We start from the raw sequence: 27,342 nt of genomic DNA on the forward strand, positions 1-27,342 counted from the left end.
ATGCAAAACTAGACACAAAACTTGATGTAAAACGTGGCGCAAAAGTGATGCACAAATGGATGCAAAAAATGATTTAAAAAAAGATGCAAAAAAGGATGCAAAAGTTGATGCAAGTGTAGGTGCAAAAAGTGGATGCAAAAGTATGTCAAACAAAAATAGATGCCAAAATTGATGCAAAACCTGGAATAAAACCTGGTGCAAAGGATGACACAAAACTTGGCATAAAATTTGGTGCAAAACGTGGTGCAAAACCTATTGCAATACCTGGTGCTAAACTTGGTGTAAGATTTGGTGCAAAACTTGATGCAAATTTTGTGTCAAGTTTTGCACCATATTTGATAAATGGATGCAAATAGCACCAAAAATGGGCTCTAGATGCAAAAAAAGAAGTAAAAAGGGACGCTAATCGCTGGTTTTGTTGTAGTGCTGGTATGGCCTTCCTCCTCTTGTGTTGCCATCCTTTTTTGTTGTCCCTGAAGTTTTAGAACTGCTGCCCTCTTCACTGTTATTGCCAGTTCTTCCCTTGCCAAAGGATTGTCCTTTCCCTCTGCCAGTTCCTCGTCCCCTCCTGGCATTATGCTTTCTTGTGAGCTTCTCTTCTGTCTTTAAGGCACTCTAATATGCTTCTTCTATGTTCCTTGGAGAAATAATACTTATTTCATCCAATATTTCCAGCCTTATGCCATTCACAAACCTTGCTGTCTTTTCCGGGGTGTCTTCCGTGTAACCAGCTCTCAAATTCACCCAGTAGAATTCTTCAGTATATTCTTTCACCATCATTCCTCTCTACTTTAAGTTCTGTACCTGTCGATGCAAAGCGATCAGGGAACCTTTGGGCAGAAATCAGCCCTTCATCTTGGCGACCATTCTGGTCCATTTTTTAATTGGAAACTTATTCAATCTTCTCCTTTCTTCCTGGACATTGTCCCACCATAAGGCTGCGTGTCCTTTCAGCTTGGTAGCAGCAAATTTAACTCTCCTACCTTCGATGACCTCCTCACATTCAAAATACTTATCCAACTCACTAATCCAGTCCAACAACACTTTTGTGGACAAATTGCCATCATAATTCGGAATCTCCGGTTTTGGCTTACTGTTAGCCAACAAGACTGACCTTAATAATTTAATCTCAGGTCCTTCTTCATCTGATCCATCTGTTGTAACTACAGCCTCTTCCTCACTGTCATCTCCTACTTCCGAATCCCTTCTTCTTCCTACTTCTACTGCCGCCAACCAGGAATTTAGGATCCTAATATCTTCTCTCAACCCCTCATCTACTACCCTTCAAATAGCTCTGCCATGACCTCTTCTTCCAACTTCGATTTTATCAGTCAACTGAACCTGCTTTGATACCAAAATTGATGGGACCAGCCCCTACGACCTTCGGCTAAGTGATAACTATGTGTTTAATGATTTATGTATTGATTTATTTGTCTTATGGTTCGACGGTTGGTTGACTTTAATGCAATGTACTGTGGGTGTATGGTGGTGAGGACAGGTGTCCCGTCCTCGGGCTCTGCTCCTTCCCACCCCTTCTAACCCTCGAGACACTAATTCTTCACTTCATTTGGCATTTTACTGCTGGTGAGGGTTTGGGGTTTGCTGCGCGAGGGTTTATGCTATAACTTCTCTGCATTCTCATTCTAGATGAGCTTGGTTTGCTATAAGATGTGGGTCTCTGCTTGTGAGCGATGCCTCGCTCGTTCTGTGCTCGTCCTATGTTGGCTATGGGTTGTGAAACCCTCGGTATCATTTCCCTCTGTCAACTTCGACTCAACTCTGCTAGTTTTCATTGTTTCAATCTTCTGGTTATTCGGCTCTTCTTGTGCACTATCTTCACAGATTGATGTTGTTGTGTGTTTGCCACAGGTCGCAGCTATGGGGTCACTCCGCTTCCGGTCTCTATTCAACAATTTCCCGAAGGTAAGCCCTCCTTCTCTGGTATTTCTTTTTACTCTGTTTTACTCCAGCACTGACGACCTCGGCTCCTTTGTGACAGTGGGTGGCTTCCTGACTGCGACCTCGGTTCCATGGCTCCACTGGTGGCTCGTTTAAGTCCGACTTTGCCTGGTAAGTTTACACAACTCCTCCCTCTTTCTCAGTTGTTGTTCATTGTTGTAGTCGTGGTTTTTCTCTGTGACAGTTGCTAATGGCCTAGTGGGTGGCCTGTGTAGGTGGATGGTGACCTGCTCGTGGCTCTTGATCCAGTCTCCTACACCTAAAACGGGTAGGGTCGTTCTTTGGTCTTTGCCTATAGTTTGTTCGAGGGTTTTTTTTTTTAACTGTTTATAGGATTATCTGAATGGTGGTTGTAGTCGGCTTGTTTGCTGCGGGTTTTGGCAATACGGTTGTGAAACCACCGTATGCGTGCGACTCTGTAGCTTGTAACTTGTATATGGACTTAGGTGGATCGACAATAGCCTGCGAGGGTTTTGTAACACAGTTGTTTTTGCCTCTGTTTGCTGGTCCTTGACCAAGGCATCGTAATGTCTCGAACTTTCGATAAAAAGATATATGTATATATATATATATATGTGGATGTAACTGCTACTGGAAATTCGTTTGTTTATTTTGCAATGGAAATTTGGGATTTATGTTCAGTCTCGGTACCTGAAACTTATCTCTGTTTCTTTGGCTTGCTTGACTCCTTCGTATCTTAAATCTATTGGCACTGTGCTTTGTCCATTTGCTCTCTTCGCACTTACACTTGCTGTTCGCTTGTATTTGTTAGCTTTAATGAAGGAAAATGAGAAATAAATTCATAGTATAGAATGGAAATGAATGTAGACTGTAGAAGGAAATGGTTTCATATGTTCTGCTTTGTATTAAAAAAAGATTGTTGCATATTCTTTGTGTGGTTTCTATGATGGAAAAAAATATCCCATCCATTGTTCTTTCTTTCTGTTTGTAGAGAACACTTGGTAGTTGGCAGAACTGCCAGTGGTTACATAATACGGTTACAAAAAATAGTTTCTAATTAACTGTCTTTTCTTTCTTGGAAATTAAATAAATTCTAAATAAAACTAAGAGAAAAACAACTACGTAAGCAACCATTGTCATTGGCTGAGACAACCATTCCTAGAAAAATAAAAGAAAATAATAAAACTCAAACTGTTTTTCAACAAGACAAATTCCCGCCATGTCCTTCCCTGAGCTGGATGCTCTTGCATCAAAAGGGCTCTTTGTCGTATTAGTTCCAGAGTAAAGCTTATTTAAGTGCAAGGAATTCATTAGTAACTAGGTGAATCTACTAAATGTAGACATTTAAAATGTGTTTTGCGCATCCATAAATTTTTCCAGTGAAGAATTAGGTGACCTTATACTTTGGACCACAGTTTTCATGGTTTAGGTTTCACTAGAATAACGTATCAGAAGTTGAGTATGTCGGCATAAATATGACATTTTGGGTCATTGTGATGGGTTGTGGCACTTTTTTGAATTGTGTGAAGCTCAATTTACATTTTCCCACTTGAATGTTACTTATTTACAACACCACTTCATCATATTTTTTCAAGAAATAGTGTGAAAGACTACGTGCCATCCTCCTTGTCTCCCTTATAGTACATCATGTTAATCATGGACCATGGGTCCATGTTTATAGCTTGTTGTATGTTTTTACAGACATGCTTTGGAGTTTAGAAAAACCCGATATATATATATATATATATATATGTGTGTGTGTGTGTGGGGGGGGGGGGGGGGGGGGGGGGGGGTGTTTGCTTTATAAAAGGAAAAATAAGTATTATGTATATAATATTTAATATTAAATGTTTTTATTTGTAAATCTTTTAAAAGATAAAAAAGGGGAGTAACAATTTTTTTATAAATGTGTCAAGAATAAGTTTTTAAAAACTGATTACGATAGTTAATTATTTAAGCTGAAAGGGGAAATAAAATGGGAAAATGATATTTTCTAAGGGTTAGGAGTCCAATATTCATGACTGGTATTGTAATCAGAAATTCTCTCCGAAATCAAAGAATACAAAACAATTTTGATTCTAGCTTTGAGGTTAATTGCAAGCATTGTTTTTCCTTTTGTGTTCAACATTCATCTGTGTTTTTCTTCTCTTGGACAATGTAAGATGCAACTAGTGTTTCAATTTAGTTTTTCATGAATTTAATTAATTGTACTCATGATACTTAATCTTGAAACCCTTAATGAAGTGCTCCACATCCAAGAACTCCATTCACATTTTCTCAGTCTTCCATTATTCTTTCTGCAATAGTTTAAATTCAGATTCTTAAGTGCCTAATTTAAACTTTGTTCTCTATTTTTCTTCAAACCACTCCTTTGATACAAAGACCCTACAACCCTCAAAGTTTCTCTGGCCATTCTGTTTTGGAAAGCTAGGGTTTTAGAATTAGAAGTTTTGGTTGCAAGCCTTCATGGCCCGTCCCTTTGACCATTGATTTTAACAACTCTTCATCAATCTTGAGATGTCTCGGGCACTGGTTCCCCCACAGTAGGAATTGTCTCTAAGGAAACAACAAAGTATATGACTATGTTTCTTGAGTTGTTGAGGTATGTGCCATAAATTAAGGATGAGAGAACGAAGGTTCAAAGATTCATTAGTGGATTTCCATTAGCATTTAAATATCAGATTGAGTATGATGAACCTCAATCATTAGAGGAAGTCATTGAGAAGTTGAAACATTGTTATGAGCAGTCTAAGCTTAAGTCAAAACCTAAGTAGGGTTGGAAAGGTAATGAAAAGATTAAAGGAAATGTTGGAAATGACCTTACTATTTTGGGTGGGTGGGGGGAGGGGGGGGGGGGGGGGGGGGGGTGAATCAATAGTAATAGGCTTTACTTAACTTTTTTTTTTAATCGAAACACTAGATTCAGCAATATATCGGTTATGCTTATGAAACCAACATGAAATCAAAGTATCAAAGCATGCAAACTTACCATAAAATCACCATAAAGATTCAATAATGGGAGCATGCACATAATAAGACACAAATATTTTATGTTGGAAAACCCTCTCCAGGGAAAAAAACCACCCGCTGCTGCTACTGCTCAAATCTTCTATTATGCTGAACAATTTTTTACATAGAGTAGCTAGAACCCACTAGCTGGAAGACTTGACTCCTATAACAATGTGTTGACATACATTAGCTAAGAAGTACCTACTCATACAACTCTAGACATAAACAACTACTGGAAGCCTCCACCACCAACGAGCTTCGCCCAACATCCATTGGACTGTCCAACCACCATTGGATTGAAATTCTTCTCCTTTAATCACTGCCTGCTTGTCTCCATAAGCATGAACTCTCTACGCCTCCAACTTCTCCACATGAACCATGTTTCACAATATTTCAGAACGAGTTCTCAAAACTTGTTCACTATGAGCAATCCAATGACAATTATAATCTAAATAACAAAATATAATATGCACACACTCACTCCAACCATACACTCACCCCAACAATTAATCCACACACTCACACTCACACTCACAAAAAAACCGATACACTCTCAAAAGTATAAATCAAATTATTCTCAACAATCTCCAAATCAATACCTTAGACAAATACCATAGTTATTCCAATACCACGAACACCTGTACTATGGTAATCTCCAAATCAATACCATTGATGAATACCATGGTTATGCCAATACTTGTAACACTAATACCAAGTGCAGGCAGATAACATGGAAAAACCAATACCTGTAACACCAATACAAAGTGCTAAAATAGACCACACACAAACCAATACCAAGGTAATTTCGATGCCAAGAATACATGTACCATGGTAATGTTTACTTCGACCATCTGCACAACTATAAAACAAGAATATGCACAAACTCATACATACTCAAGCCAACTGCAACACATGCCCAGGTTGGCATCAATGCCAACTGTCAAACACCACAACAAAACACTTGCATCATCAATGCTTTTGCAACACATCATCAATGCCAATAATCACCCCCTTTGTCATTGATGGAAACCCCGACTGAACCAACCAACTGATATTGTCCTCTAAAAATGAATCCTGTAGACATTCCCTCTTTGACATCAATGGAAAAGGGCATGACATCACAACTCTACTGATCATCAATAACTTCCCCTAAACACTATTCGGGTAAAATTACAATGCAACGACAAATAATAACACTCCTCTTGGCAACATAAAGCACCAACAAACCATATCCATCAACAATAGGGTAGCAATACCCTCTCTCCAAATGAAAATGAGTAGCCACACATCATGAGCATCACTTCACTCACCCGATCCTCATAGCAACATACAACAAAGCTAATCCAATTACGAACATAAAGCAACAACAAGAGTAGCAAATGAATGTAACAACAACAACATACTCCCAAGCATGGAAAATTTTAGGGGCTAATATGCGTATAGTGGGCTAATTTTCCATGATTTTTCTACAAAAAAGATTCACCAACTTCCAATTTTTATAAAAGATGATTCGCCCAAATTTTAGAAAATAAAATTGTTTTACCTTAAAAATCGCCAACATTAAATAGAGACTATATATAAAATCATTATAGATTTGAATAATTTTACAAATATATCAATAAACATTTTATATTTTGCATATTAGGGATTGGTGAGATTCACCAATTTTTTAAACTTCAAGAAAATTTTCCATCCTTAAATTTTTCCTTGCTCCCAAGTAGAAACATAACCATCAACGACAACACATCATAAGCAACATCAACAAAGATAACCAACAACCCTAACTGCATCAACATCACTTTTAACCAAAGCAGCAATAGCATACATATAACCATCAACAATAGTAATATCTAAGCAACAAAGCTCTCCCCATCAACATCACTTCTCAACCAAGGCAACAACATCATATGATATACATATCCTCAATGAAAACATAGAATCACCACATGCATGAAGACAAGGCCAAGGAAACCAAAATCCAAAGCAACAACTCAACACCATATTCTACCCATCAAATCCCGGTAACAACATGTGTATAATGACAACAACAATATAACCATCCATATCCATCAAATAAGAACATATGGCAACAACCACACAATAAGCAGGTTCCATCCAAATGATCACACTAGCAGTAAACCTATCCATCAAGCATCTCTCTTCATATATATATATATATATACACACACACACACACACACACAGATATATATATATATCTATATATATATATATATATATACTTAGCAACAACAAACTCATGCATCATCTCCATCTATGCCAATATCAATGCAACAACCATCTACTAGACATTATCTCCTTGAGCATTACCATCAATATCAATCTGCAACCAAAGCCTTCATGCTAAAAACTTCCACCTCATGGACGAAAAGACTAACCATTGACCAAAAGACCATAAATTACCGGGTTATGTAAACATCAAGAAATTGAATTCAATGACTCTATGGATCCTATTTTTACATCATGACACAATTTATTCAATCAATGTCTTCACAAGACATGAACATACAATTTTAAGCATTTGATACAAGACTCTCTCTACACTTATGCACAAGGACACAAGACCCTCTCTACACTTATGCAATTTGTGTACAGGGCATAATCATGAGATATAAAACCATGGAAACAATCTCTTTGTAGTATTGTACAATTTCAACCTGTATGTCCCATAGATTAGCCAACCCCAAGAAAGTTGGTTATAAACAAGAAGAAAGATACCAGTAAGGTGTTGGGGAATTTTTCTGTTAAAATCCCAAAAACAACATAAACTGAACACAGAGACAATGCTCTGTTTTTCTCCAGGATCTTAGCACAGGGAAGCTTTTAAAATTATTTCTGAGAACAGAGTATTACACACCCATAAAAAGGATTTGTATTCATTAAAATAAAATTACTGATACAAAATTCATCCTCTTTCACTCAGAGGGATTCACCAAAAAGAAAACACAGTGCTACTCTATTCATTCTTTCCCATTACATTCAGTATACTATGCTGCTGCGTATTACTAACATTCATTCACTTGCGTTGTTGCGCTTCTACCTTCACTCCCACTCTCTCAACCTCTCAACAGACTACCACACACAAAAATTGGCTTTAGGCGGATTTCAACCATTATACTATTTGGCTTTGGAAACCCATCGGGTCCGGGTTTCATCGCTGTCGGCACTCATATATGTAAATGCCATGCACCATTGGTTTCCCCGATTGCGATATGCCGATCGCGATCTGGGCCGATGCCTCCAATCCTTTGCTTTTCTTTATATTTCGTTGTATAACGAAAATGCATAAAATACATTGAAAAATGACTTAAGCGCGGACCTGAAAATTTATCAAAAACCATTTATAATGCTATCGGGTCCGATCCATCGGGTCGGATGCATGCCTTATACAAAAGTCCCGCTCCTTTGGTTTCGCCGATAGCGAAATGCCGATGTGATATCCGCCGATGCAATATATTATAACATATGCCTGAAAAACATTAAAACACGGGAAAAAGAGCCGCTGGCGGAACTGAAAATATTATTCGACAGAATGCTATATGCCCGTCGGGTCCGGCTTATCGGATCGTGACTATATATGTGAAAAGGCTCTGCCACATTGTGAACGCCGATAGCGATACGCCGATGCGATATCGGCGATCACTCATCGCAACATATAAATGCCTCTTTGTAAGTCCTCCACTGCGACTTCGCCGATGCGATATCGGCGATCGCTCGTCGGCGATGTTTCCATGCTGCTGCACGGCTCAACTGTTGCGCAGTTGAAATTACATTTTCAACACTCCCCTTTAATTTCAACTGCTGGGCATTCAATCAAACCCAAACATTTCCTCAAAAATTCAAAGCTTTTCTGATCCAATGGCTTTGTCAAAATGTCTGCTACCTGTTCCTGAGTCCTGCAATGTTGTAAAGTGATTTCTCCATTGCTTACCAATTCTCTGATATAGTGGAACCTGGTGTCAATGTGTTTCGTTCTCTTATGAAACACTGAATTCTTTGATAATGCAATAGTTGAGCTATTGTCACAAAAAATCACTGTTGCTTTTGCCTGCTCTTGGCCTAAGCTCCTTAACATTCTTCTCATCCACACTGCTTGACATGCTGCTGCTGTCGCTGCCACATATTCAATCTCTGCTGTATACAATGCTACAATGGACTGCTTCTTAGAAGCCCATGAAATAGCTCTTGAACCCATGTGAAAAACATGACCGGAAGTGCTTTTCCGATCATCTCCACTTCCAGCCCAATCACTATCAGTGTTTCCAACTAAATCTGAACATTCTGAAACAGTATATAAAATTCCAAACATTTTAGTACCTTTGACATACCTCAGAATTATTTTTGCTGCCTGCCAATGTGCCTCTTTTGGCCTCTCCATGAATCTGGAAATCAATCTAACAGCAAATATTATGTCAGGCCTAGTTGCAGTTAAATACATAACGCTGCCAACTATGCTCTTATACAAGCTAGGATCAAAATCCTTGCTGCTGTCCTCTTTGCTGAGTTTTAATCCCATTACCGTGGGAGTGATTGCTGCCTTGCACTCTTGCATATTAAATATGCCCAACACTTCATTTACATATCTTGCTTGAGAGATAAAAATTCCATTTTCATTTTGATCTACTTCTATTCCTAAGAAGTATCTCCGCAAACCCATGTCAGTCATCTCAAATTCTTCTTTCATGACTGATTTAAAATTTTCAATGAGGTAGTCATCATTACCTGTAAAAATCACATCATCAACATACAATACTACAATTAAAATCTTACCATCCTTTTCTTTGATGTAGACGGTGGGTTCTCCCTCACATTTGTCGAATTCATTTTCTAGTAGATAGGAATCTATCCTACTGTACCATGCTCTTGGCGCTTGCTTCAGCCCATAAAGAGCTTTCTTCAATCTGCACACTTTGTGCTCTTGGCCTTTCTTCTCATAGCCTAGAGGCTATTCAATGTAAACCTCTTCCTTTAACACTCCATTTAGGAATGCCGACTTCACATCCATTTGGTAGACTTTCCATTTGTTTTGTGCTGCTATGGACAACACTGCTCTCACGGTTTCCATTCTTGCAACCGGTGCGAAAGTTTCCTCATAGTCTCTCCCATACTGCTGCTTGTACCCTTTGACAACAAGCCTTGCCTTGTGTCTTTCAATTTTTCCTTCAGCATTGCACTTGGTCTTATAGACCCATTTGACTCCAATGACTTCTTTACCTTTTGGTAGCTCAACCAAATCCCATGTCTTGTTTCTTTCTATGGCATTCATTTCCTCATCCATAGCTTCTATCCATTTCTTATCTTTAATTACATCTTCGAAATGAATAGGGTCATCAACATGACAATACAAAGAAAACAAAGAATTCATTCCCTCATCATAAAAGTCACTTAGACTTTTAAACTTCTTACCTCTTTCATTTGGTGTGCAAGTGCTTGATGAAGCACTTGAATTTCCTCCTTGTGGTGTGCTTGGAGAAGCACTTTCATTTATCCTCAAGGGTGTCTCTTGCTGTCCTTGTGTTGGCGCTGCTGTTTGGGGATGTATTTCAGCCATCTCCTCATCATCTTCATCATGAGACAAACAGTTTTTAACATTCACTGTTTTCTCTATGCTTCCATCCCAAGCTTCCTCCTCAATGAATTGAACATCTCTGCTCACAAAAAACTTCTTGGTGGATGGGATATACAGCCTGTAAGCTTTGGATTCCTCACTGTATCCAATGAAGATACATTTCTCCCCTTTGCTGTCCAACTTCTTCCTTAGCTGATCTGGAATGTGTGCATAGGCCACACATCCAAAAACTTTCATGTGGGTGACTCCTTGCTTTCTCCCACTCCATGCTTCTTCAGGCACTTTGTTCATCACAACTTTTGTAGGACACCTATTCAAGATATATACTGCACAGTTTACAGCTTCAACCCAATAATCATTTGGCAAATGCTTTGCCTTCAACATGCTCCTCGCCATATCCATGATGGTCCTGTTCTTCCTTTCAGCAACTCCATTTTGCTGCGGGGTGTACCTAGCTGTAAATTGCTTATGAATTCCATTTTCTCTACAAAACCGTAGGAATTCCTTGGAGATATACTCACCTCCTCTGTCAGTTCTCAAAACTTTGATGTGCAGCCCACTTTGATTTTCCACAAGTTCTTTGAAATTTCGGAATTTTTCAAACACTTCACTTTTGTTTTTCAAGAAATAAACCCAAGTCTCTCTTGTAAAATCATCAATAAAAGTTAGAAAATATTGGCTGCCAGCTAAAGATGGATTTTGCATCGGTCCACATAAATATGAGTGGACAATTTCTAAGGGTGCTTTTGCCCTTATGCTTTTCCCGCTTGGAAAACTTTCTCTATGTTGTTTCCCCAATATGCAACCTTCACAAAGGCTGTCCAGTTTCTCTATCAATGGTAATCTTCTTACCATCCCTTTTCTACTCAACAAGTTAAGACCTCCAAAGTTGATATGTCCAAATCTCAAGTGCCACAACCAATTTTCATCCTTTGGCACACTTTGGAAAGCCTCTTGGGTAACTGCTGCAATTTCTTCTTTGTTTTTCAAATCTGCCCTTATTCTGAGAGGGAACATTCTGTTCCTTGTCATCTTCACTTCAGCAATACATCGTTTGCTGGGTGCTCTATCCATGATGGTGCATACATCATTCTCAAATAAAACATTATACCCCTTTTGAACAAGCTATCCAATACTCAAGAGGTTACATCTCATTCCAGGAACATAATAGACATCTGCTATGGTTTTCTTTTCACCCTTCTTTGTAAATATTTTAACTTCTCCTTTACCCATAACATAAATTTTTCTATCAGTCCCAAGTGTGACTTGTGACTTCACACTTTGATCTAAAGCAGAAAACAGGGCTATGTTTCCTGTCATATGGTTACTACAACCGGAGTCTAGAAACCATATGTCTTCACTGTTTGTTTCAGCCATATTACAAGCTAACAATACATTATCTTGGCTGATATTTTCTCTAGTGATATTTGCACTAGATCTATTATTCATATCATGCTGCTTCTTCCTACATTCATTGGCATAATTCCCATATTTTTTACAGTAATAACATTGGACATTGGATTTTTCATACCTTTGTCCTTGAGCATGATGTTGTCCTCTTTGTTGGTTGCTGCCTTGGCCTTGGTTCTGATTTGGGTTGCTGCCTCTTCCTTGAGCATTTGCTGGATTGTTCCTTCCACCTTTGTTTTGGCTTCTGCCTCTTCCTCTCTTGTTTCCTCTGCCTTGACCTCTTCCTCTTCCAAAGGACATCTGGGTCTTGAAGGCTTGCTCTAGAGATGAGTTTTCATTTCTACTAAACCTCTGCTCATGTGTTATCAGTGATGCATGAAGTTCATCAACTGAAAAATTTGAGAGATCCTTTGTCTCTTCTATGGTGGTGACAATCACATGGAACCTTGAGGGTAAGACTCTCAATATTTTCTCCACAATCCTCCTTTCTTCAAGAGTCTCTCCATGAGTCCTTATCTGTGTGACCAGACCAATTACATGTGTGAAGAATGAGTCAATATTGTCTGACTCTTTCATGCACAGGTTCTCAAAATCTTTCCTCAGCAACTAGAGTTTTGTTGTCTTCACTTTCTCCATGCCTTGATAGGCTGTCTTGAGAGTTTTCCATGCTTCTTTGGATGTCTTGGCTGCTGCTATCCTTGGAAACACACTCTGGTCCACTGCTTGATACAAAAATACAAGGGCTTTTGAATCCTTCTTCCTATTGCTCTTCAACAGATCTTTCTCTACCTGAGTTAAATTATTAAACTCATTTTCATCTGCTGGTTCTTTAAAACCATCCTCAACTAATTCCCATAAATCTTGTGAGGCAAACGGAGCTCTCATGGTTATTGCCCAGTAGTCATAGTTTTTCCCATTAAACGGTGGGAGCTGGGTATTAAACATACCCATGCTAGTGCTTGTGCTGGCCATTCCTTCAGCTTCTTTGACACCTTCAAAGAGCCTGAACCTGCTCTGATACCACTGTTGGGGAATTTTTCTGTTAAAATCCCAAAAACAACATAAACTAAACACAGAGACAATGCTCTGTTTTTCTCCAGGATCTTATCACAGGGAAGCTTTTAAAATTATTTCTGAGAACAGAGTATTACACACCCATAAAAAGGCTTTGTATTCATTAAAATAAAATTATTGATATAAAATTCATCCTCTTTCACTCAGAGGGATTCACCAAAAAGAAAACACAGTGCTACTCTATTCATTCTTTCCCATTACATTCAGTATACTACGTTGCTGCGTATTACTAACATTCATTCACTTGCGCTGCTGCGCTTCTACCTTCACTCCCACTCTCTCAACCTCTCAACAGACTACCACACACAAAAATTGGCTTTGGGCAGATTTCAACCATTATACTATTTGGCTTTGGAAACCCATCGGGTCCAGGTTTCATCGCTGTCGGCACTCATATATGTAAATGCCATGCACCACTGGTTTCCTTGATTGCGATATGCCGATCGTGATCTGGGCCGATGCCTCCAATCCTTTGCTTTTCTTTATATTCGTTGTATAACGAAAATGCATAAAATACATTGAAAAATGACTTAAGCGCGGACCTGAAAATTGATCAAAAACCATTTATAATGTTATCGGGTCCGATCCATCGGGTCGGATGCATGCCTTATACAAAAGTCCCGCTCCTTTGGTTTCGCCGATAGCGAAATGCCGATGTGATATCCGCCGATGCAATATATTATAACATATGCCTGAAAAACATTAAAACACGGGAAAAAGAGCCACTGGCGGAACTGAAAATATTATTCGACAGAATGCTATATGCCCGTCGGGTCCGGCTTATCGGATCGCGACTATATATGTGAAAAGGCTTGGTCACATTGTGAACGCCGATAGCGATATGCCGATGTGATATCGGCGATCGCTCATCGCAACATATAAATGCCTCTTTGTAAGTCCTCCATTGCGACTTCGCCGATGCGATATCGGCGATCACTCGTCGGCGATGTTTCCATGCTGCTGCACGGCTCAACTGTTGCGCAGTTGAAATTACATTTTCAACATAAGGTAGTTAAGTTTGATAGTCTAGCTTAAAAGTGGCAATTCAGATTTTCTGTCCGATGGCAACCTGTCGGCAAACCTTTAGTCATGTTGAGTCTTTTTAACAAATATTATGAAATAACTATTGTTGTAGGGCATAACTTGATAAATGGCTTTCATACAAGGGAAGTTCCTTCTTTGCACACCTAAACTCTTGAACACATACTTAGTATTTCAATGAAAAACAATAACCGCGACTTTACTCAAGAATGATGACCAGTTCAATTGGTTTGGTAAAGAACTTGATTTCATCAATGACAACATTACCAAAGGAACTAATCCCAGGGTCTGTAGAGAACAAAAAAGTGAAAAGCAAACAATACATTGAGTCAAACTGGGGACATACCACCCTAATTCATTGACTATTTTGTTCAATCTCTCTTCCCGACTTTTAGAGTTTCCAAACATAGTCGCAAATGGATATACATCAATAAATTTCATGGCTAGAGATCTATATGTCACTGTATGTTTTTTTCACCAAGAATTCCATTGCGTCCCAACCCAATGATCCATCCACTTCTGCTTGCAGATATTGACCACTTGGAGTGTCTTCCACCGTGACAATCTTTGCATTTTTCTGGGTTTTCAAGATGGTGTCCTTAATTTTTTTAATAACATTGTCAAAATAATCCTAAGGAATTCTCCATGGTAGCACGAATGAAGCAGGTAAAGATGTGGTCGAAATGCAGGTTGGATTAGTTGAACGACATGGTTGTATTATCCCATTTTCTAGTTCCAGATGGAGGTCACCCTGTGATTGGAAAATTTGTGTGCGTGAGATGGAAGGAACTAGAAATGCAGACAAAGGTGTGGCTAAAGTAATGCCAATTTCCACAGAAACCAACCTTCCAACATTTTTGTGCTTTCTGCTAGGCTCCAATGGAAACATACATAACTCACCTATAACTTGCCTCATCAATCGTTTTCAAATCAACGACCATGTTACCGGGAAAAGTGTCTATTTAGAACTGCTCTATCCCACTAAGGTGTGGCAGCTGCCTTAGAAACAAACAGAGAAAAACTACTTTTGTATTTCCTTTATGAACTATAGACAGAGAGGAATAGAAAGAACCAACCTGTGTCTTGCGCTAATCCTTTGATCCAATCCCTCTCTTCTTTGACAGTCTCCAGCTATCTGCTCCCTTACTTGCCCAGCTTCACCAAGTACCTGTAAGATCACAGAAGAAGAAAACTATACAAAGACATGGATCTATATTCATAAACAACTTAGGATCAGATTTAAGTTAACCATACAAATGTAACAAGCATCAATGATACACAAGCATGGAGGAAAAACTCAAATAGTTTTTATTGATAAACAAGAAAAGATCCATGAGGAGTTACAACCGATGGTTCTTGACCCAGCATCAACCTCCCAGCAAAGAAGCCCCTCTTCACCTCCAACAAAGCATAGATCACCCAATACTCTGATGTTTGTCTCAAAACCAACAGCAATTCCTTACAATGTGCAAAATTCCAGCCTCTGGATCTCTGGGATGAGGGATCCATATATAGATGTGTGTAAGGAGGATGAGTCAGCTTGTGATTTGATTAGTGTCTTCTCTCTGTCAGTTCTTGCTTGCACTTGGAGACTGAAGGCCTCTTACTCATCCTTGGTCGAATTCAGTGAGGCAAGTGTCATAGGAGAAGATTCTGGAAGCTTCCATTGTCTCTCCACCTCGCGGAATGACACTGCCATTTGTCATTTCTCGCCCAACGCACCCTCATAGTGCATTTATGTGCGTTGCAACACACCTAGCTAGTGTGTTTAGGTGCTATGAAACGCACCTAGCTAGTGGAGCAGCTGAAATGATCCTGCTTTGACTTATTCTGAGCAGTTTCTGGTGGAGAACTTCTGGGAGAAGCTGTAATTTGTTGACCTTGTTCCTTTAGGGGTTAGAACAACACTTTTAGGGACTTAGGAGCCCTTGGTTTATGGACATTTCATGCTTGGAGTTGTAAGGCACAAAAATGTCTATAACAGTTGCCCCCTAAAGTATGAGGCCATTAACCTTTTGGTGTCGGGTGAAATGCTTTATTATGAGGATCCGAAGTTCTTTCAATGTTGGGAGGAGACCTGTAATAAGATACAATACAATACATTATCTTCATACTGTTTTTCATGATCTAGCTGAGGCGGGCATTCCCATGCTCAGCTTTATAAATTCATTTTCATGTACATAGGACAGACAATCGTCTGATTGTAGACTGATGATTTTGATAGAGCCACCATCCTTTTGGTAGGATGATTATCTGTGCTGCAATGTTGTGAATTTAATGTCTTTGTTTCCCTGAATATATATCGCAGCCCGGATGGATGAAACTAGATCCGGGGTCTTCAATCTCGTCCGATCTTCACTCGAAGTACAAGTTGATCCATGTGAGAAATGTTCTGAAGTCGAACATGGGAAGACATCGCTTGATTACCAGTCAATGATGTAAACTGTTAACAAACACGAGAGGAATCACCGATAATGATAATGATCCTCAAGGTACTGCAGTACAGTTCACATGGTGTGAATAAAGGACTTGGCGTCGAACACCACGCAAAATCTTTCGGTCGAAGGTCATTGATGTAAACCTGTCGCCAGAAGTGAGAAACTTGCCATTGAGGCATGCAAGCTTCAAAGTACTGAATGGGGTGTTCCTAGACCAACTTCTTGGATAATGAGCTGATGTCGACAAAAAGTGATCCGTCACAAGAGGGCCTTGATGAATCCCACATCAATGACACGGAACGGAGCAAATGATTTTGATGGAGGTGAAAACGATCTGATGATATACGGTTCAGGGTGGCGGTCATGAAAAAATGGAGTATAATGTATGGTAGTGGGTGGGACACAGGTGGCTTCTCTGGATGACTTCTCTTGAACATGTCGGCGACACTGATGTGATGGATTGGTAGCATCAACCCCAAATGTGGATGGTATGGTGTGACCATGGTGATGTGATCGGTGAATGAAACAACCCAACCCGACTCGGACACAGAGTGGAAGTGTCATGTTCAAGAGCGACTTGCTACCAATAAAGATTCTTTGAGTTTTCTTCCCAATTTTTCCCCAGTCATTGTTGACCAGTACCTCTTTATTTTTGTCAAGCTTGAGGAGGATAACATATGCTTGTTCTATAATTTGCCCTTCAGGCAAACCCATCGCTATGTTTTAACGAGCCTAGCGATAGTGAAACTCGTTCTCGTCTAAAGACAAGTTTGTCGCTATTAATCTTTTTAACGAGTTTAACGACAAAGATAACTCGGTCCTTTTCAATTTTAGAGAGTCTGAAAAGGTACGTAAAGGTAACTCCAAAATTCCTTTTTCGTCATCTAATCCCTTAAGTCCGAAAAAGTATAAAACAATACAGAAGGGATGAATTTTCGATAGTTTTAATGAGCCGAACAAAACAAACACTCGATCTTTTTGTGTAATAATCCCTCAGGTCCAAAAAGGTTAAAATCTAGAGGAGGGATAGCACTTCCTGTCCCTTTAACGAGCTGGAAGGCCAAGGACTCGGAAATCTTTTCATATTTTACGAGTCAGTTGAAAAGATCTTAAAGAAGACTCGTCTTTTGAGGAACGAGTGATAAAACGGGTAGCAGCTGATTCCAGGTAAGGTTTGGAACTTTCCAATCACGGCAGTGTCACAAGGATGGCTAGTGAAATCACTCTTCGCAGTTGTTCCTCAAAATGGGTAAACAATCAAGTGGAGGTGAATGATCGGCCAATGAAAAAGTGGAGGTGACGGTGCAAACACGACCAAGGCTTTAATGGCTGAAGTACTTCATTCACGGTGGTTATTTACCGGGGAATAGTTCATTTTTTAACGAGCTTAAACGCAGGTGGAAACATTTGCTCGATGCGGGTTTATTTTTTAACGAGCTTAAACCCTGCAGTAACACTACCCGTGGCGGGCTTATTTTTTAACGAGCTTGAACCCTATAGTAAAGCTTCTCGTGATAAGTTTGCATGCTCCCAGCATAATAACGCAAATCGAGGTGCATGCCCCCCAGGCTTCATTGCATTCAACTCGGTGGTTGGAATGAAGGTTTACCTTTGAGATTTGGAAAGGGGATTGTTTCATTTTTTAATGAGGTTGACACAGTAAAAGAACTATCCTCATGACTCCTTGTTTCATTTTTAACGAGGTCGACACGAGATAAGAACCGTCCTCGGAATCCAAATCCATTAGATATAGAAGATTTCATATTCCACTGTGGCCACTTCCGCCAAATTACTCGGAGGCGGTAGGGCAAAAGTACCCATTAAGGCAGGGTCTTTTAGGAGACCTACTCCGATATTTTAGAGCGAATGATTGCTTCCATGGATCATTGGAATGCTTCCCGTAACTTGTGAACTGTTGGGGAGAAATGTTTGTTGGTCGACGATTGTAATTCCTCCTTAGAATGGAAATGCAATCTTCCTGAAGTAGGTCGACACAACTGCGGCCATGGCATATATCCAGGGTCTTCCCAGTAGGATGTTGTAATCGAGGTTTCCGTCGATTACTTCAACATCAATTTCTACTGTTTTACCCCCCAGTTCAACTTGCAAGTTACTTAAAATCCCGTATGGAGTGTATGATTGTCCATCAAATGCTTTTAACATTGTTGACGATCACGACAAGGGTGGTGAGCCTAAATTTTTCCAGCAACTCTTCGACATAATACATGTAGATGCCCCCTCATCAATAATTGTTCGATGAACAGTTTTGTTGAGGGCTTTCACTTGAATAAGGAAAGCTAGTTGAGCTGGTAACTGAGGGTCATATCCTTTATGATCAAAGGCCACAAGATTAGAATCCATTGGGTCAATCCCACCTATTGCTGATAATAAAGCTTGCTCTTGGGAGAGGCAATTTTGCGGTACCTCAAGCGTCGACATAGCAGACTGCGATTGGGCCAGGTCCTCTATTATATTATAATTCTGTGCTATTTTTGCACGAGGATTAAATGTCGATTTGTGTACTACTCCCTTTGGCGACTTTATCATTTGTTCAGGAATGATGGGTGGCACAACTTCGGTCAAAGTTGTTGTCGAACTACTAGGTTGTTCATTAGCCTTGTTATTCGACAGTTGTGGATTCCCGTAATCTTTATTCTTTGTCAAAGCATCATTTTGCTGCTTTGATATAGACAACATAAGCACTTGGGATCAGGAAGCATTTTGATTAGCAACCAGTTTGGTTCCCGGGTTTGGAAACGGATCAGTCAATACTGCTGAGGTTTTTGAACTCTTAAAGAGTTTCTTAACTTCAGCTATATGTGTACAATCTCTCGTCCAATGATCCTCATCGCATATATGACACCCCGCAGGGGGTTTCCTTTGCCCAGAAGGGTTTGCAGAAGGTTTTTCAGGAGATGACTCATCCTGCTTCTTTTTTCTCCCTTTCTTTTTCTTCTTGCCCCTGGTTGCTTCAGTTGTTTGCCCTTGTCGGTCGACACGGCATTTACTTCCGAGGCAAGAAGTTCTTCTTTTGCATTTTGACTGGAAATCGTACGTGCCTTTTTATATGTAGCCTTTGTCAATTTCATGTCTGTTTCGCCAATCACGCCATCACCGGCATGAGAGTCATTGTTTGATTTAGGAGGAGGAGGAACTAAGAATTCCGGTCTAGGGGCGTCAGGTATTTTATCGTAGAGCGTGCCGGACTGAGTGTAAATCAAGTCCAAATATTGTGCACGAGCGATAACTTGCTCTTCTGTGACGACTCCCCCTTTTGCCACATCTTCCGTGATGGAAGGCAGTAATGACTTAATAAACCATTCAGCTAATCGCTGATCGAGAACATACGTTTTCACCATTCTACGATGACGTCGCCATTCATGTATATGATCAGATATGTGAGTGGCCATCGTTTGTTTGAAGTTGGTAAGAAGTTCGGTTCCCGTTTCGTACCTTATCGGTAACTGAAAATGGGTTAAAAAGGTTGTGGCTAGGGTACTGAAGTTGTCGAATGAAGCTCTAGGCAATTCGATATACCATTTTGCTGCCGGACCAGTTAACATCCTCTGAAAAAGGCGAAGCCTAATCGAATCATCGTTTAGGGTGTTTGATGAACACCACAGATGAAATTTCATCACATGATTCGACGGGTCTTCGCCCGGATTTTCATTAAATTTAGGAATATTTGACGGAAGTTTATGCGGAATCGCTGGCCACCAAGGGGCATAAGCAATTGGATCATTCGTCAGCCGGTTTAGATCTGGTAATTCTAAAGTTGCTACAAAGGGCAACTGTTGAGTCAGGTTAGGTGAAGCATACCCAGGATAAGATGGAATCACCTGAGCAGTGGGTCTTTGCATACCAGCGTAAATTCTGGCAACTTTGACAAGGTTGATTGGCATAACCATTATAGTATGGTTGTTGATAACCGCTTTGGAAATGCAGTTGCCCATTACTTACAAAGACTTGTTGCTCAGGTCCTTGATATGATTGTTGGAATTGCGGTTGTTGGGATTGAACCAGCCCTGGTTGTTGGACCATTTGTTGTTGTCCAATACTGGATGATTGACCAAGATGAGGAGTCATAGTACTTGTTTGAGCCTGAGTCGCTCCAAATAAGGAGGCACTAACCTGAGGTTGTGATTGAGTCATTGAGACAAGGGGCTGTTGTATTGCAACCTGAGAAACTTGGGGTTGACATACAACAGGTAGCGCATGTACTTGCGATGCAGTCACGATAGCAGGTATAGTGGGAATATTCGACACAAGGTGGACTGGTTGCATTGAATATACAACCCTTGGTTGCTGAGGCAGTATTGGTACCCAACTACTGGATGTAATTCCAGTTTGACCTGAACTTTGTTGTAAACTCCCATATGGTTGTTCTCCGGGGGGGAACAATGAAAAGGCATACTGTCCTCCATATGGTGGCAATCCAGTACTTAAAGGGTAGATTGGCCTTTGAAGACACATTGGATCAACTTGTTGAGTTTTAACATAAGAAATACCAGATGATAATCCGGATGAAGAAATAGGAACTGACCATGTCGTCGAAACAGTCCCTGATTGGACTCCGGCTTGTTGTTGATAACTTGCCAGGACAGATGATATACCATCGAACGTCGTTGGAGTAGCAGCAGGAGGCTCTGCCGCTGCTGCGTCAGATGACACAGTCCTGGATGTCGACGGTTGTTCAGACATATCTAGTCTATCCAAAAGATTTTCTAGCGATTCTACAAGAACTTGCGATGAAAAGAGACTAACTTCGAAGACCAACGAGGGAATCGTGATGATTGTTCCATTTAAAATAAATTTTTAGACGCTCTGACACAACTTGTTTTTCAGTTTTTAAGAGTCGAGAAAAAACAAAAGATGACTCTAGTATCCTTCGATTTTTAATGAGCCTGAAGTGACAACTGCTCAGATGGACCTTTTCCGTTAAGGAGTCTGAAAAGGAACGAAAGGGACTGCTCTGGAGATCTAGCTAGAGGGAGTACCAAACCAATCGCAAAACTGCAAAATACTTTTTACGGTACGGCAGTCAATCTTCTTGAATGCTGTGTTCAGTGCATTGCGATCGATAGGGCGGCAGACACGGCTTCCTATGGATAAAGGATTTAAGCCTATAGGGGTCTCCCAAAATATACTCGACGGTACATGGGAGCACAAGTCCGTACTGACACTTATCGTCTCAAAGTGGAGGAATCACCCAACCATCAATGAGGACAACAGTTACCAGGTTTTACGACGCCGGAATACGTCTCTAGCCTAGACCTCTAAATGTTGTGCGTTAAGTTCCAAAGCGTTGTTAGATTCATTGAATTTATTTTAAGTTGATCTTGCTTATGAAGTTTGCCTTTTGGGTTCACCACCAGATGTAAATGTAATTCCTATAATGCAATCTAAAGATGATAAACAAACTTTTATCTCTTTTGTGCGATGAAAATCCTAGCTACTAGAGGAAAAGAAAGACACAATCTTTTCACAAAGAGCAAAGAGCACACTGTAAATGCATTTTCCTAAATCAAGCCAAACAGAGTGTCAATATGCAAATGCACATGCATGTATTTGTTTTCGACTTTCTTAGTATTGATGCTAAAAAGAAAGTTGATGTACAAATCTGAATTTTTTCAAGCGACAAATATAAACAAGCTCCTTTTTGAAATCAAAAGATAGAGACGATTACGACACCTTGCGATTTTGAAATGAACACTTGTTCTTGACACTAGAAAATCACAAATTCAAACCAAAGCAATAGTAAAAGTATAATCGACCATCAACATCAATCAAACTTTCTCCTATGATCGAAATCGACACTTGCGACAGATCCAAATCAAAGGACGACAGTACGACTATTCTACTTTTGCAATGGAAAACTGTAAACGACTCAACAAACACACAAAAACATCTACAGTTCTTTCGTACAAAGGAGGCGGAATAACAGCAAGGAAAATGGGTTTTAAACAGACATATACTGATCACAGACTACAAAATTCAGAGACAAAACTGGAAAAAATGAAGCACAAGAACCTCAGCTGCACAGGGCTAGTCTGGTCAGCGCACCTGTAACACATAGAAACTGCATTGCAGCGCAGGTTGCCCTTTCGGGAAGTGCGTTGAAATGCAGGATCTCTTAACAGTACCTGCGCTGGGCCAGAAACGAGAATCTGTCCAGGTTCTGGGTCACGGTTTGCAGTTCAGTCTTTGGTTTTTGGCCGAGTAAAAGCAATCAGTAATGCACAATCAGGGGTAGATCTAAGGAGGGTCTAAGAGCTATCACAAGGGCAATCAGGTAGTCTTTGAATCAGCTATTCAAATCATAAACAGATCCAGTGAATGGACTGAAGCAGCAGATGTCTACTTTGCATTTGTTATGGCAAATGCAGTTCGAATGCTACTTATAAGTTTATGAAACAAACAACAAATAATGATACACAAACAAACTAATTAGACTTCTCCAGCGGAGTCGCCATTTTGTTACTGGGAAAAGTGTCTATTTAGAACTGCTCTATCCCACTAAAGTGTGACAACTGCCTTAGAAACAAACAGAGAAAAACTACTTTTGTATTTCCTTTATGAACTATAGACAGAGAGGAATAGAAAGAACCAACCTGTGTCTTGCGCTAATCCTTTGATCCAATCCCTCTCTTCTTTGACAGTCTCCAGCTACCTGCTCCCTTACTTGCCCAGCTTCACCAAGTACCTGTAAGATCACAGAAGAAGAACACTATACAAAGACATGGATCTATATTCATAAACAAATTAGGATCAGATTTAAGTTAACCATACAAATGTAACAAGCATCAATGATACACAAGCATGGAGGAAAAACTCAAATAGTTTTTATTGATAAACAAGAAAAGATCCAGGAGGAGTTACAACCAATGGTTCCTGACCCAGCATCAACCTCCCAGCAAAGAAGCCCCTCTTCACCTCCAACAAAGCATAGATCACCCAATACTCTGATGTTTGTCTCAAAACCAACAGCAATTCCTTACAATGTGCAAAATTCCAGCCTCTGGATCTCTGGGATGAGGGATCCATATATAGATGTGTGTAAGGAGGATGAGTCAGCTTGTGATTTGATTAGTGTCTTCTCTCTGTCAGTTCTTGCTTGCACTTGGAGACTGAAGGCCTCTTACTCATCCTTGGTCGAATTCAGTGAGGCAAGTGTCATAGGAGAAGATTCTGGAAGCTTCCATTGTCTCTCCACCTCGCGGAATGACACTGCCATTTGTCATTTCTCGCCCAACGCACCCTCATAGTGCGTTGCAACGCACCTAGCTAGTGTGTTTAGGTGCTATGCAACGCACCTAGCCAGTGGAGCAGCTGAAATGATCCTGTTTTGACTTATTCTGAGCAGTTTCTGGTGGAGAACTTCTGGGAGACGCTGTAATTTGTTGACCTTGTTCCTTTAGGGGTTAGAACAACACTTTTAGGGACTTAGGAGCCCTTGGTTTATGGACATTTCATGCTTGGAGTTGTAAGGCACAAAAATGTCTATAACAGACCACTTCCTGAATCTCTGGTTCAACTACAACATACTACTTTAAAAGTCTGCAACCAAAAGCATTTTTTGCATTGGCCGTTTCAAGTTCTCCTTCAAGGGGTATAGCTCCTTTGTTTTAGTTGCAACAAACTCTTCTTCTAGTTTTCTCCTCTTAAGATTTATAGCAAACACTTATTTCCCATGTTGTCTTTTGTGTTCTTGTAACTCATGCTTTAACATGTTTAAATCATGATCATACTGAGTCTCAGCGAGAAGAAATTGATGTATATAATCTTGTAATTTTTTTTATGTAGTCCATCATTTCTCCTATCTTACCCTTCACATCATACTTTCTCCTTTTAGTCATTTTCATGTTCAGTAAAGTCTCTACTTCATTGTTAGGAAGTGTACTTTCATCCCATTGCTCTTGCCTGTCTGCATCTTCACCTTGCTTCCTCAAATTCAAAAGAGAAAGCGATCTGTGATCATTGCTCTTGGTTGCTGGCTTGTAATTATCATCTGAGAAAATAAGCTTTATTTTCTTTTCCATGGGAATTTTAGACACATTCTACACCTAGATTTTCCTTTCCCACAAAGTAGTAACATAATTTTCATTAGAATCATTTTGCGACTCAACCTTGCCACGGTTGGTACTACTTGCAGGGAGTCAACATCGCAACACAACCTCAACGAAAAGCGAGCGAATTGAAGTTATTCAGATTTTCCTCGATATTTGCTGAGATGTCCCGAGATATTTGAATGCTAAATGTGGTCCAGTATTATATCTTGAATACATGAAAAGGCCAGCTACACGCAAATGAGTTAATGAAGGGAGATCGTTGGCTCTTTCAAATTTTGTTACCGTTTGATTTATAAAAAAATTGACTTGAATTTAAGTTGTGCTCCAATAGTGTGATTATACGTGCTTGCGTTGTGAAAGAAGAAAACAACACTCCAAACTCCATTTGCAGAGCTTTGAATTATTCTTTACACGGGGCAGTCTCAATCCCATCACTCCAAAAATTTCATGACCAAATCAACCTCGAGCGGACCGAATCAATGGTAAGACCCAAAAAAGGGATGAACACCACAATCAAATTAACTGACCACATGCACCATTATTAAACATAGTAATTCATGCACATAGATTGTGACCATAATTAGATTGCGTGGACCAAATCCAAGAATCACTCAAGCTATTTCCTTTTAAGCAAAAATGCTTGACAAATACGAGGGGAAATACACTGATTATAGCCCATGGATTTGAAGTCACTGATAATTACCCAAGGCCGCAAATTTTCAGGAAGGAAAAAGCGAAATTACAGTAACAGAAATAGTAACATATCAGTACATGAACAGTAACATATCAGTACATGAACCGAGGGATGTTCAGTGTCAGAAAAAACTATACAATAAGCTCAGATAAGAGATGGGCATTGGCAGAAATATCTTCAGCAACCCGCAAGGAGCATGCAACAGGGGTGGAGTCGATCAGATGAGACCATATTTGAGAAAAAAACAAAAAAGGATACAGACCATAAGCATGAACATTGAATCCATAGGAAAAGTTTAGAAGCCCGGGATACAGAAATCTTGTATAAAGTAAGACTCCTCATATGCCAATACTTGTAGAGACCAGATACCTATATCAAGTAGAAGACCCTGCTTAGACAGACAGTGGGCAACCTGATTCCAAGACCTGTAGATGTGCTGAATAGAGCTGCCCACGATAAAACTCCAAAAGAACATGACCCTCTCCAACCAGCCAGCAAGGTAAGGGCATCTGATGAAACATTTACCGCTTATTTATTTTAACATGAGCATGAAAACTCTCGAAACCTCGTCATTGACCCATTTATTTCATGACCACGAACCCAAAACCTTTTCAATTCAACGTAGGAGTTTAATACCACTTCATTGGCCACTAGGAGGATTAACTTGAATTCGAGAGGTGAAAAATGCATTATTATATCAACGGACAAACCATTTTACAAGGTGCATAATTACAACACATAGTACAGAATTGGCACATTTTGTGTTCCATCGGGTCTTTTAAATTACTTATAAGCTGATCAATGTATTCACCTTTGCATTCTTTCCTCTTTTTATTTATTATTTTATTTTTTAATTTATTCCTCTCAAAAGATAATCATCCATTTTTTTTTAATTTTAATTTTTTTTAATATCTGCATGTAATTTCTCATCATTTAAACCAAATGATCATATTTAAACCAAATTATTTATCCAAAATAAACAATGTCAAATCAGATGAAGCCTTTTGACAAAACTTCCTTTGAGGAGCTTCATTGAATTTATGCAATTTTGCTTTCATGCTTTCTGATGTCCTCATTTTTCTTCTTTCCCTCTTTCTCCGAACCTTGATGTACGGATTCCTGCTCAAAAATTATTTTGGCTCATTTTTCCTCCTCCAATTCCTCTATTGATTATATCTCACATGGGCTATAAGGAAACACGCAATCTTTGGCTCTATCGTCAATATTATTGCAAATAAAACATATACTGTGTTTAAAAAATGACATAAATGGTAGCTTTTTATAATGAATACTTTTATGCATTCCCTTTATTGATGCATTCCCTTTATTGATTTCTGGGGAGTTTTCCACATTCTACTGCTTTTTTGGCTGGGAAAGTTTTTTTCATTTTGCTTCTACAATTTGCAGCAATGCATCCAAATTTTTGACAACAAAAACAACTTACATTTCTCATGTTTTTGTTTGGCACATTTTTTGGCTCTTGATTTTGATGCTGGTTTCCTTTATTTCCGTTGCTGGAACTTTCTTCTTTGGGATCTTCAACAACTATCACATTTGATTTCTTTAGACTAGATCGGCTTCTAATTTCTCACAATGTCTAACTAGATCCGATTTCTACTTCTAATATTCATGACAACATCTCTTCCGAGCCAATCTCTAGGGTGCCTCGCAATGTAAAAATCTCCATAGACTCAAGTGTGGGATAATATTGTCATCGCTATCAGCAACTCACACAAAAACTAAAACGAAATTATAATTTTAGTTAACACTTTAAAAAAATTATGAATTTGATTCAGGTGAAACCTAATTAAATCAACAAACGATGAATGCAATGATCCATGCACTAAGGATTCTCCCTATTATGTTGAATATAAATTTTAAATATCTTGGAAATTTACGAATTTTTTTTTGAAGAAAAAAGCGTTGGATTTATATTAAAAGAGATAGATCTAATACATTGATCAGATGGATGTATACACCTATATTTCAGATGTATAACGAGCTTAGAGTCTCGTCAGAAACAGTCCACATACAAATAATATAGGTGACTAAAGCATGTTCTATTACATCATATCAACATTCTGGAAAGGAACCCAA

The sequence above is a fragment of the Pinus tabuliformis genome, chromosome 6 (assembly GCF_031772625.1).
Source record: "Pinus tabuliformis cultivar Carrire ecotype Pingquan chromosome 6, CPIR1, whole genome shotgun sequence".
Classification (NCBI taxonomy): Eukaryota; Viridiplantae; Streptophyta; class Pinopsida; order Pinales; family Pinaceae; genus Pinus; species Pinus tabuliformis.